Consider the following 10,066-nt stretch of genomic DNA (forward strand, 5'->3'; position numbering starts at 1 on the left):
GGCTTGGCTGCTTGGACAGACCCACAAATCTACCTTGTGTTTGGAGTTTGAACATTCCTTACTATAACTTGATTCAGGGAAAGAGTCAGAGAAGTAAAAATGGAAAGGAGCACTAGGTACTGAATAGATGATCTCAGTATTGTCTCTTTTCCATACATAGGCACAATTCTAACCTTTTATGCATACACACCCAGACACATATACCTACTTCATTACATGTGCATACGAGCACCCACACACTGAATTATATTTACAAGCATGTCCAGATATATACACACACAAGCACGCACACACACACATACTTCTAAAACAACTCAAAACAAGGAAGTTTTACCAAAATATCTAAGATTGTCTATTGGGGGCGGGGGGGGGACCCAGCATAAAACGATCCAGATTAAAGGGAGAGCAAAGAGTTCTCCTCTGGAATCTGAGCATTCATTAGATGTGCACTTGGGTCTGGAGACCTGTAATCTTGTAGTGTTGAACACATCACTGGAGTAAAGTTACTAAGAGGGATTAGAGTAGTGGGACCAACGATAAAGTAGAGAAGAGGCAGAGAGGCCAGTTGTAAATATCCATGTAGCTAGATATAGCATACCCTAAAAAGACTATTTTGCCCTAATGTGCTGCAATGAGAGCAGTTAAACTGCAATTCATACTATGTGAGGTTACATGTACCATGGAGATCTGGCAATGACAGCTTTTCAGGAACTTGAATCTTCTGGGTTGTTTTTTTGTTTGTTTGTTTTGTTTTGATTTTCATGGCTATGGTCTTTCTTACTTGAAAGTTGCCAGATCTCTCCTTGTATTCTGTGTGTGGTCTGTTGTTTATCTTCATTAAGCCCTGTATCCTGCTGCCCTCAGCCCCTTTTCAGCCATACAGGCACACCCTCTCTACTGGCTGCCTATGTCTCCTCCCAAACTTCCTCCAACACCAAGTAGTTGTCTAAGTGCAGAGCATCTGAGCAGTGCTCCTGGGGTTCAGCCAGTCCAACAGCTTGGAAAGAAGGAAGAGCCTTACTAAGTCTGGGATGGAGCAACCCCACTTTACTACTCTATTCTGTCTTGTCTTATCCTCTCCTCTCCCCCTAGAATTCCTGTCTGAGAAAGACCCCAGCTTTCTGTCTTTCCAATACATCATTTTATTGTAAAACTATGTGATATATTTCCTGCCCAGCTTGATATGCACTGTGGGGTGTCTCTGCAGAGTTTGGCCATTGTATTCTTAAAATTTGTATCATCCTTATTCATAGCAAGGCTGCAAACTCTTGACATACCTAGAACCAAGTTTTGCTGAGATTGTGACCATTCCTAATGAGGGTTCCTTACTCTGTATATACGGCAGCAATGCTTTCAAGCTATTAACTACTGAAAGCACTCACTAAGCACTCCACCTGCATGCTACCCTGTGGTAGTAAGCAGGAACTTTCTAGCTACTCCACAGCCCAGCATTCAAAGTAATTATACCTTGTCCTACTGAAAGTGCAGTGTGTTTGTGTTTGTTGTATGGTGTCCTGAGATTCATATGAATATACATTATCAGTTGGGTTTTCAGGGGAGGGAAGGAATGATGTTAAAATATCTCTCTGGTATTCTTCAATAATGAAATAGGCCAGCTGGTCAGGGTCATCTGTGTAGAACTCTGTGTCAGAATTTTCACCCACTATCATGCTAGACTATATTCCTGAGATCAGTATTCATTAGCAGAGGTAAAGTACCAGAATTTTGCATAGTAATAGAAGCCAACTTCAGATAACACCAGAGGAGTCTTTCAATGGCTATTAAGTTAGTAACATTCTGGGAGCATATGAACTATGGTAAAGTCACATACATACAGATCTTCAGGAGTGGTGTTGGGCCAAGACAATAAAAAGTAAGAAAATAGAATGACCAACAGCCAGGTGACCCAGGTGAGCTGATCTGCAAGGGCCACAGAAGCAGAGCCTTACTAGATAAGTGGGTGCCCATGTTGAGCTCATTAACTGACATTTTTGTGAGAAAGAGACCTTGACCAGTCTGGACTTCAAGAAAGTGAAACATGAAAGAGCATAAAATTATGCTTCTGAAAAATATACTTTAAAAAGATGTAAATAGCAAAAGGCAAAATAAAGATTAATAGCAAATACTATAGTGGGTCTGTGCTTCCTCTATTAGATTGGTAGATACTACATGTGACATTCATCTGGGTCTGAAAGCTTCCAGCTTCCATTATTCATGGTTTTCAAGAGGGGGGAGCTAGCAACACAGTCACTGAATAATTCAGTTTTTCACAAACTCATTTAAGATCATTGAAAACAAGTTTTAAGACAGAGCAAGTCAAATATGAGGTGGACATTTAGTTCCACTTTGAGTAATAGAAAAAGCAAGAAAAATGTTTATAAAATACAAAATAGCTTTGTTTTAATCTCTACCAAAGTGGATGTACAGTGTGGAAGCAAGAAAGTTGAAGGGCCAATAGCTTAGAGCTAATCCAGATCAAAAGCATTGCAAAGTCACACTGAACTATCCTAGTGGCAGAGAGAGTCCTTTTGTGTAACCCACCCTCTTCAGAACATCTCCAAGCACTTTGTGATGAAAATGTGAGACCTTGAAAAGTGAACCCTAATCCAGTGTACCTTCTTCCTTCAGTCTTTTTGTGGCCTAATCATATTAAAAAGGTTTTCTCAGGGATTGCTGTGCTTCTCTGCTCACAACCATGAGGTGGAACTAGCTGGATATGTTTCTTCTTCACAAATCCTTGGTTTTGGTAATGTATGTGCACACATGCACAGGTACACAGAGGCCAGAAGTTGACACTGGGTGTCTTTCTCAATTGTTCCTCCACCATATTTTAAGAGACAATTTTTCTCACAATAGATAGAGCTCACTCATTCATCTAATCTGGCTGTCCAATAGCCTCCAGTGATCCACCTCTTTTTGCTTTCCAGTATTTGGATGTCTTATTTGGTGTTCTATTGCTGTTAAGAAACACCATGACAACAGAAAAAACAAGCATTTGATTGGGGCTTGCTTACAGTTTCAGAGGTTTAGTCCATTATAACCATGGTGAAGAGCATGATGTCACACAAAAACATGGTGCTGGAATAGAAACTGAGGTCTCTACATCAGGATCTCCAGGCATCAAGAAGAAAGTGAGCCACTGAGCCTGGCTTGAGGTTTTGAAACTTCGAAGCAATCCCCTCCAAGTGGCATACTTCCTCCAAGAAGGCTATACTTCTTAACACCACCCAAATAACGCCAGTCCCTAATGACTAAGTATTAAAACATATGAGTTTGTGGGGGCCGTTTTTAATCATACCACCACATTGGATTACAGGTAAGTGTTTTTGTGTGTTTTGCCATGGATGCAAACTCAGATCCTCATGTTTGCACAACAAGCACACTACTGGCTGAACCATTTCCTCAGTTCCAGGGTTCATCAGTTCCTGAAGATGGCCTTGAACAACAGGTGGAGTTTACAGTCCCGTGATGGGCCTAACATGACCAACTATACTATTATGTGTGGTATGCCTAATTATGCAACTACCTTAAGGGATGGGTGAGAAAAGAAGTGTGATAGAAAGCATTCCCTTTTTACCTGCATTGGTAACTGAAACTGGGTAAACATTACCATTGAAGCTCTAATCGATCTCTGGGAAAAAGCTGAACCAAGACAGGAGGCTTTCAGGAGAGACTTCTTGAAAGCTAGGAAAGCAAATAAAAAATAATTTTGTGTACAAGTCTCTATGCTGTGTGTCTGGTATACACACATGTGGATACATAGGTATGTGTGAAGGCAAGAGGAGGTTGAGTCACAATGCCCCACTGAACCTGGAGCTCATTGTTGGCTCTAGTAGCTGGCCAGGGAACTTCTGGAGTCTGCCTGTGTCCATCTCTCAACACTAGGGTTACAGGAGCATGCAACCATACCTGGCTTTTACATGGGTGCTGGAGATTTGAATTCAAGTGTGTTTTGTGATCCTATTCTTGTCAGACATGTACAAACATCACTTTACTCATTCCAAATAGGAAAATGAGAACAGAACAAAAAAATACATGAGTACTGTATTTACATAATTTCCACCCTTCCAAAATCTAAATGGATTTGATGAGTTTTAACAATGTTACTAATGGAAATATGGGTGAGGGCTCATTTACAGGAGCACAGATGACTTTAAAACAGCTGCAACACAAAAAGCCTACCCTAGCATGGATAACAACTCACAAAAAACTGTAAAACCTAGAGTTCGCACTAAACTCAGGCAGCTCAACAGGTTGAAGCTTCTCTTCCAGGCAACTTACTTGGTCTTGAGCCTTTTCCAAGTAGCTCAGCTTGCCTCTCCCTCTTCAGCAATCCTTAATGCTTGCATAACCTTAGGAAAGGAGTGTCTTAGTACATCTGGTCAGTTTTGGGTACATTCTGGGGCTTTCTGAGTCTTAATAGTCTCTCCTCATAATTTCCTGAATCTTTATAAGCTTAAGAAGAAACTGGTACAAAACATGGTCCAGTTGCTCTCACTTCAAGTGTTCTTACCCACTGAGACACCTCTCCATCCTGTGGTTTACCTATTTCTTTATTATTATTATTATTAGATATTTTCTTTATTTACATTTCAAATGCTATCCCGAAAATTCCCTACACCCTCCCCCCGCCCTGCTCCCCTACCCACCCACTCCCACTTCTTGGCCCTGGCGATCCCCTGTACTGAGGCATATAAAGTTTGCAAGACCAAGGGGCCTCTCTTCCCAATGATGGCCGACTAGGTCATCTTCTGCCACATATGCAGCTAGAGACATGAGCTCTGGGGGTACTGGTTACTTCATATTGTTGTTCCACCTATAGGGTTGCAGACCCCTTCAGCTCCTTGGGTGCTTTCTCTAGCTCCTCCATTGAGGGCCCTGTGTTCCATCCTATAGATGACTCTGAGCATCCACTTCTGTGTTTACCAGGCACTGGCAGAGCCTCATATGAGACAGCTATATCAAGGTCCTTTCAGCAAAATCTTGCTGGCATATACAATAGTGTCTGGGTTTGATAGCTGATTATGGGATGGATTTCTTAGTAACATTGAGTGTATTTTATATCAATATATTTTAAAATAGTAGAAAATACGAGGTCTCTGTGCCATGAGAATCAAACATTCTATCTTATGGTCTCATTGTAGCCTAGCAGCTATATAGGGAGTCAGTGTTCAAATATGAATGTGAACTCTTGTGATGAGTTAATATTTGCTCTAACAGAATCAAGTTTGATATTCTTGATTCCAATTACTTTTTCTGTTTACTTTCATGTGCTTTGTCCTTCCTTTTCATCTGGATTCAACCAACTATATATACTAAACTCTAGCTGGAAAAAAAAATCAAAAGGCCTTGAAACAGTTGGAGAGTCTCTTTTTCTGGATCCTCATCAGCAAGGAACCCCATGCTGCCTATCAATCACAAAGTCATGTTCAAATTTGAACACAGACTGCCTGTACAGCTGCCAAGCTACTGTGAGGCCATAAAGCAGGCCAGCATACCCCTGAAGACTCACAAAGGAAGATTTTCCCTTTGCTACTATCTTTCAAGATTACACCAATGGAGGCAGTGCTATCCATTTTAAGGCATTTTAATCCATAGAAGTCCAAATGTTTTTCTCATTCAGGTGTTTATAAAGGACCCCATCCATATGGCATGAGTGCTAGGTAGGAAAGAGATATTACTACAAATATGCTATGTTGTGCAAAGGATAGTAAACAAAGTTCTGATATTCATGGACAGGTAAAGGATACCCTATCTCCAGCAAAGATAAAAAGTTCAAATTCCCATTCCCTCTACTTTTTTATTCCATCTGGATTTCAACTACTTGGGTGATGCTGGCTCACACTGGATAAGAGGGTAAGAACTTCTTTATTTAGTTAGTCCTGGAAGACTGAATCTGGAAATGATCAAAACCTTCTGTGATATTCCTGACAAAATCACCAATAGACATATTTTGGAGTCTTGAAGTTACTATTAAAAGCCTTCCTAATGCTGTAATAAAATATATAGAAAAGCACCTTAATGGAGAAAGAGTTTGTTTTGGCTCATAGTTAGAGGTTATAGCCTAACATGGTAGGAAATTCACAGAAGAAGAAACCTGAAGAGACAGCTTGTCACATTGCATCTGCAGTTAAAAGTCAATGAGCAATGAATACCCATGCTCAGCTCACTCTCACAATTTTATTCACATGCAGACACACATAGAAAAAGAATGATATAGACAATTTTAAAAATTTGTAAAAGATTCAAGCAATGCATACAAAACTATATAATAGTAACAGGTTTGGTGATTTTTAGATATGAATGACCAGCCTTAAATACATAAAATATTAAAATATATTTAAACCAGGCAATGGTGGAGTATGCCTTGAATCCCAGCACTCAGGAGGCAGAGGCAGGCAGATCTCTGAGTTCTGAAGCCAGCCTGGTCTACAGAGTGAGTTCCAGGACAGCCCAGGCTCTACACAGAGAAACACTGTCTTACAAAACCAAAAGGAAAAAAAGAAAGAAGAAAAGAAAATATTTTTAAGAGCCTGGAGAGGTAGCTCAGCAGTTAAGAGTGGTGACTGCTTCTTCCAAAGGACCCAAGTTAACATCATGCCCAAGGTATTCAAATTACTTTTTCCATCTTCCATGGGACCGGGCATGACAAGGCATGCACATGGTGCACAGACGTACATGCAAGCAAAGCACCTACATATATAAATAACAATAATCATTAACTATTATTACATTTAAGACACTCATCAGTTCTAGAAGCTCAGAATGAATATTATAAACCTAAGTAAATATAAATTAGGAAACAAGATGAGAAAATAGCAAAATAGGTAACACCAGTAAAAAGTAACAAAATCAGGGCTAAAGAGATGGTTAACTTGCCAATTGGTCCAAGTCTGTGGAAGTGGTCAGAAGCCGCCAGAACACCACCAGAAGTTTTTTTGGTGCTTTTCTCTCTATGGAGTCACAACAAATGATGACCAATAGACAATAGTAAGGCATAACAATACCATTCAGCATCATCCACTGTCTGCTGGGTTATATTTATATTCCTTCTAAACATCATACATCCTTTCACCTGTGTCTGCTTCAGTGAAACATTCCTTCATGCATTTGCTTTAGCAAAACATCCTCTCACCTATATCTGCTTCAGGAAAACACTCCTTTACAGGTTTGCCCCAGCAAAACGCCATCTGGCACAACTGACTTTACAAAGAAACCATAAGTTTCCACTTCAGAAGGTGATCTAAATGAAATCGCCAAATGAGGAAGACAGAGACCCAACTGGCCATCTCTTGTCAAACAAATGAAGCTTCTAGCACTGTGACTGGGTTAAATGTAATTGATTTATTGGCCAAAGTGCCCCGTAGGAACCCTCCAAATAACCCAAGCTATTTAAGCTTCTCTCCACAACTGGCAGCAAGGCCCCAAGGCTGAAGACAACACCTACACAAGTCATGAAACATGGAGAAGTCTACAGAGCCTTCTCTGCTATGGACTAGCCTCTTTTGTAAAAAAAGAAAAGCAAAGACTAAAAGAAAAGTATAAACACCAATCTGTTATAGAATTGATTTAATGTTTGTATTATGTTAATTGGGTTCCCAAAATTGTACCAGAATCCCACATGGAAGACACTGAGGGTCCCTGGTCCCAGTTTGTTCTAATTGGTAAGTAAATTTGCCTGCAGCCCATGTCCAGGCAGGGAGACATATATGGGACTTTAGGATTCAAAGACAAGGGGACAAAGAAGGAGAATCACCATGCCAGGAAAGGAATAAAATCCAGGCGTGAGAGCTGCACATTAGCAACATAAAAGTTTGGGAGTGGCCCAACCATTGAGTTGTTTAAGGCATATTTAAATATAAGGTGCTGTGTGTGTGTGTGTGTGTGTGTGTGTGTGTGTGTGTGTGTGTGTGTTTCATTGGAAATCTAGAACATTGGGGCAGGTAGATTAGAGCATATTAATCAACTACTGCAACACGAACCTAGCCACAATATCTTTGATCTACAGTGGTTCCCTGCCTGCAAGACATGCTAGGGCAATGGCAGCACAAAGCTTCTGGGAGTAAGCAACCAATATCTGATCTGACTCAAGGCCACTCCATGAGATGGAATCCATGCTTGACCCTGCTGGGGTGACCAAGAACCTGAGACTAGATCATGCAGAGACCTAGAGTGAATCCAAATAATACTGTTCTACTTAAAGAACATAGCAATAAAATGATTCCTGATGACATTCTTCTATATCAGAATAGTGCCTTGTTCAGAGCATCATCAGAGAAGCTTCCTCCAGCAGCAGATAAACACAAAGAGCCTAAGACAGCTTTTCTTTTTTAATTCTATCGTATTTTATACACATTTTTAGTTTGTCCTCTTTCCTTTTGCCCTACAGGTCCTTTGTGTATATATTATGTCTTCCAGTTTAGTATTTGGAGGGTGGAAAGTCCTGAGCATGCAAACAAGTGGGTCTCTGTTCTTGTGCCTTTTCTTGCACTAGTCTGTTTGTTTGGTGTGTCCTATTCTGATGTGCTTTTTTTGTTTTGTTTTGTCTTATTATATCTTACTTTATTTTATTTCATTATTATCCCTTGGAAGTTTGTTTGTTTTCTAATGAGAGACATAAAGGGAGTAGATAAGAATGGAAATGGAGCCGGGCGTGGTGGCGCACGCCTTTAATCCCAGCACTCGGGAGGCAGAGGCAGGCGGATTTCTGAGTTCGAGGCCAGCCTGGTCTACAAAGTGAGCTCCAGGACAGCCAGGGCTATACAGAGAAACCCTGTCTCGTAAAAACCAAAAAAAAAAAAAAAAAAAAGAATGGAAATGGAGGTGGTTAGAAACTGGGAGGAGTAGAGGGACTGGAAACCATAACCAGGATATATATGTGACAAAAAAAAAAAACCTCTATTTTCAAAAAAATAGAAAATAAAGAAAAGAAAAAGAGACAAGCCTTGGCTAAGTCATTTGGGAAAGAGAGACTGGAGAGATGGTTCAGCAGATGAGGCTACTCTCTCCAGCACCCTTGGGGAAGCTCACAACTGTAACTCCAGCCCCAGGGAACTGGTGTAGGCATCCTTTTCTGGACTACCTTTTTGGGTTCTTACATCAACCACCCTTCTAACACTTATTCCACGCTAATCCCTTCCAACCCCCTAACACTAGGTAGGAGAAATCACAGGCAAATGGATGGAACTAGAAAATATCATCCTGTGTGAGGTAACACAGACACAAAAGAACACATATCATATCTACTCACTAATAAGTGGATACTAACCCAAAAGTTCACAATGTCTACTATACAACCTGCAGACCATATGGAGTGTAGAAGGAAGATCAGGGTGTGGATGCTTCAGTCCTGCATTGAGGGGAGAACAGGATGATTGTGGGAGATGGAAGGAGAGGGGGACAAGGAACAGAAAAAGGAGGAGGAAATAAGGGTGGCAGTATCAGAATCTGGAGGAGATGTGAGAGGGGTACAGAGGGTCAGGAAATCGAATAAAAATGGGTATCAGAGGGGATGAGGAACTGGGGATAGTCACTGGAGGGTCTCAGACACCAGGGAAACATGAGGCTCCCAGGACCCAAGGGGATTGACTTTAGCTGTAATGCACTGAGAAGGGGGAGATAGAACCTGTAGAGACCACCTCCAGTAGATAGGCACAGCCCCTAGTTGAGGGATTGAGCCACCCACCCATCTCAAAGGTTTTTTTAACCCAGAAATATTCCTGTCCAAAGGAAGAACAGAGGCAAAAATGGAACAGCGACTGAAGGAAAAGCCAACTGGGAAATGGCCCCACATGGGGATCCATCCTGTCTGCAGACAACAAACCCAACACTGTTCCGGTAGTCAAGAGGCACTTGCGGACAGAAACCTGGTGTGGCAACTGACCAATGCAGATGTGGATGCTTGGAGCCAACCATCAGGCTGAACTCAGGGAACCTGTCTGAGGAGCTGGCAGAGGAATGGAGGAGTGGAAGGGGACTGCAACAATTTGGAAGAACAACATAGGCTGGCCTGACTACCCAGTTCTCCCAAAGTCGAGACCACCAACCAAGGAGTGTACCTGGAGAG

The sequence above is a fragment of the Mus caroli genome, chromosome X (assembly GCF_900094665.2).
Source record: "Mus caroli chromosome X, CAROLI_EIJ_v1.1, whole genome shotgun sequence".
In the NCBI taxonomy this organism is placed as follows: Eukaryota; Metazoa; Chordata; class Mammalia; order Rodentia; family Muridae; genus Mus; species Mus caroli.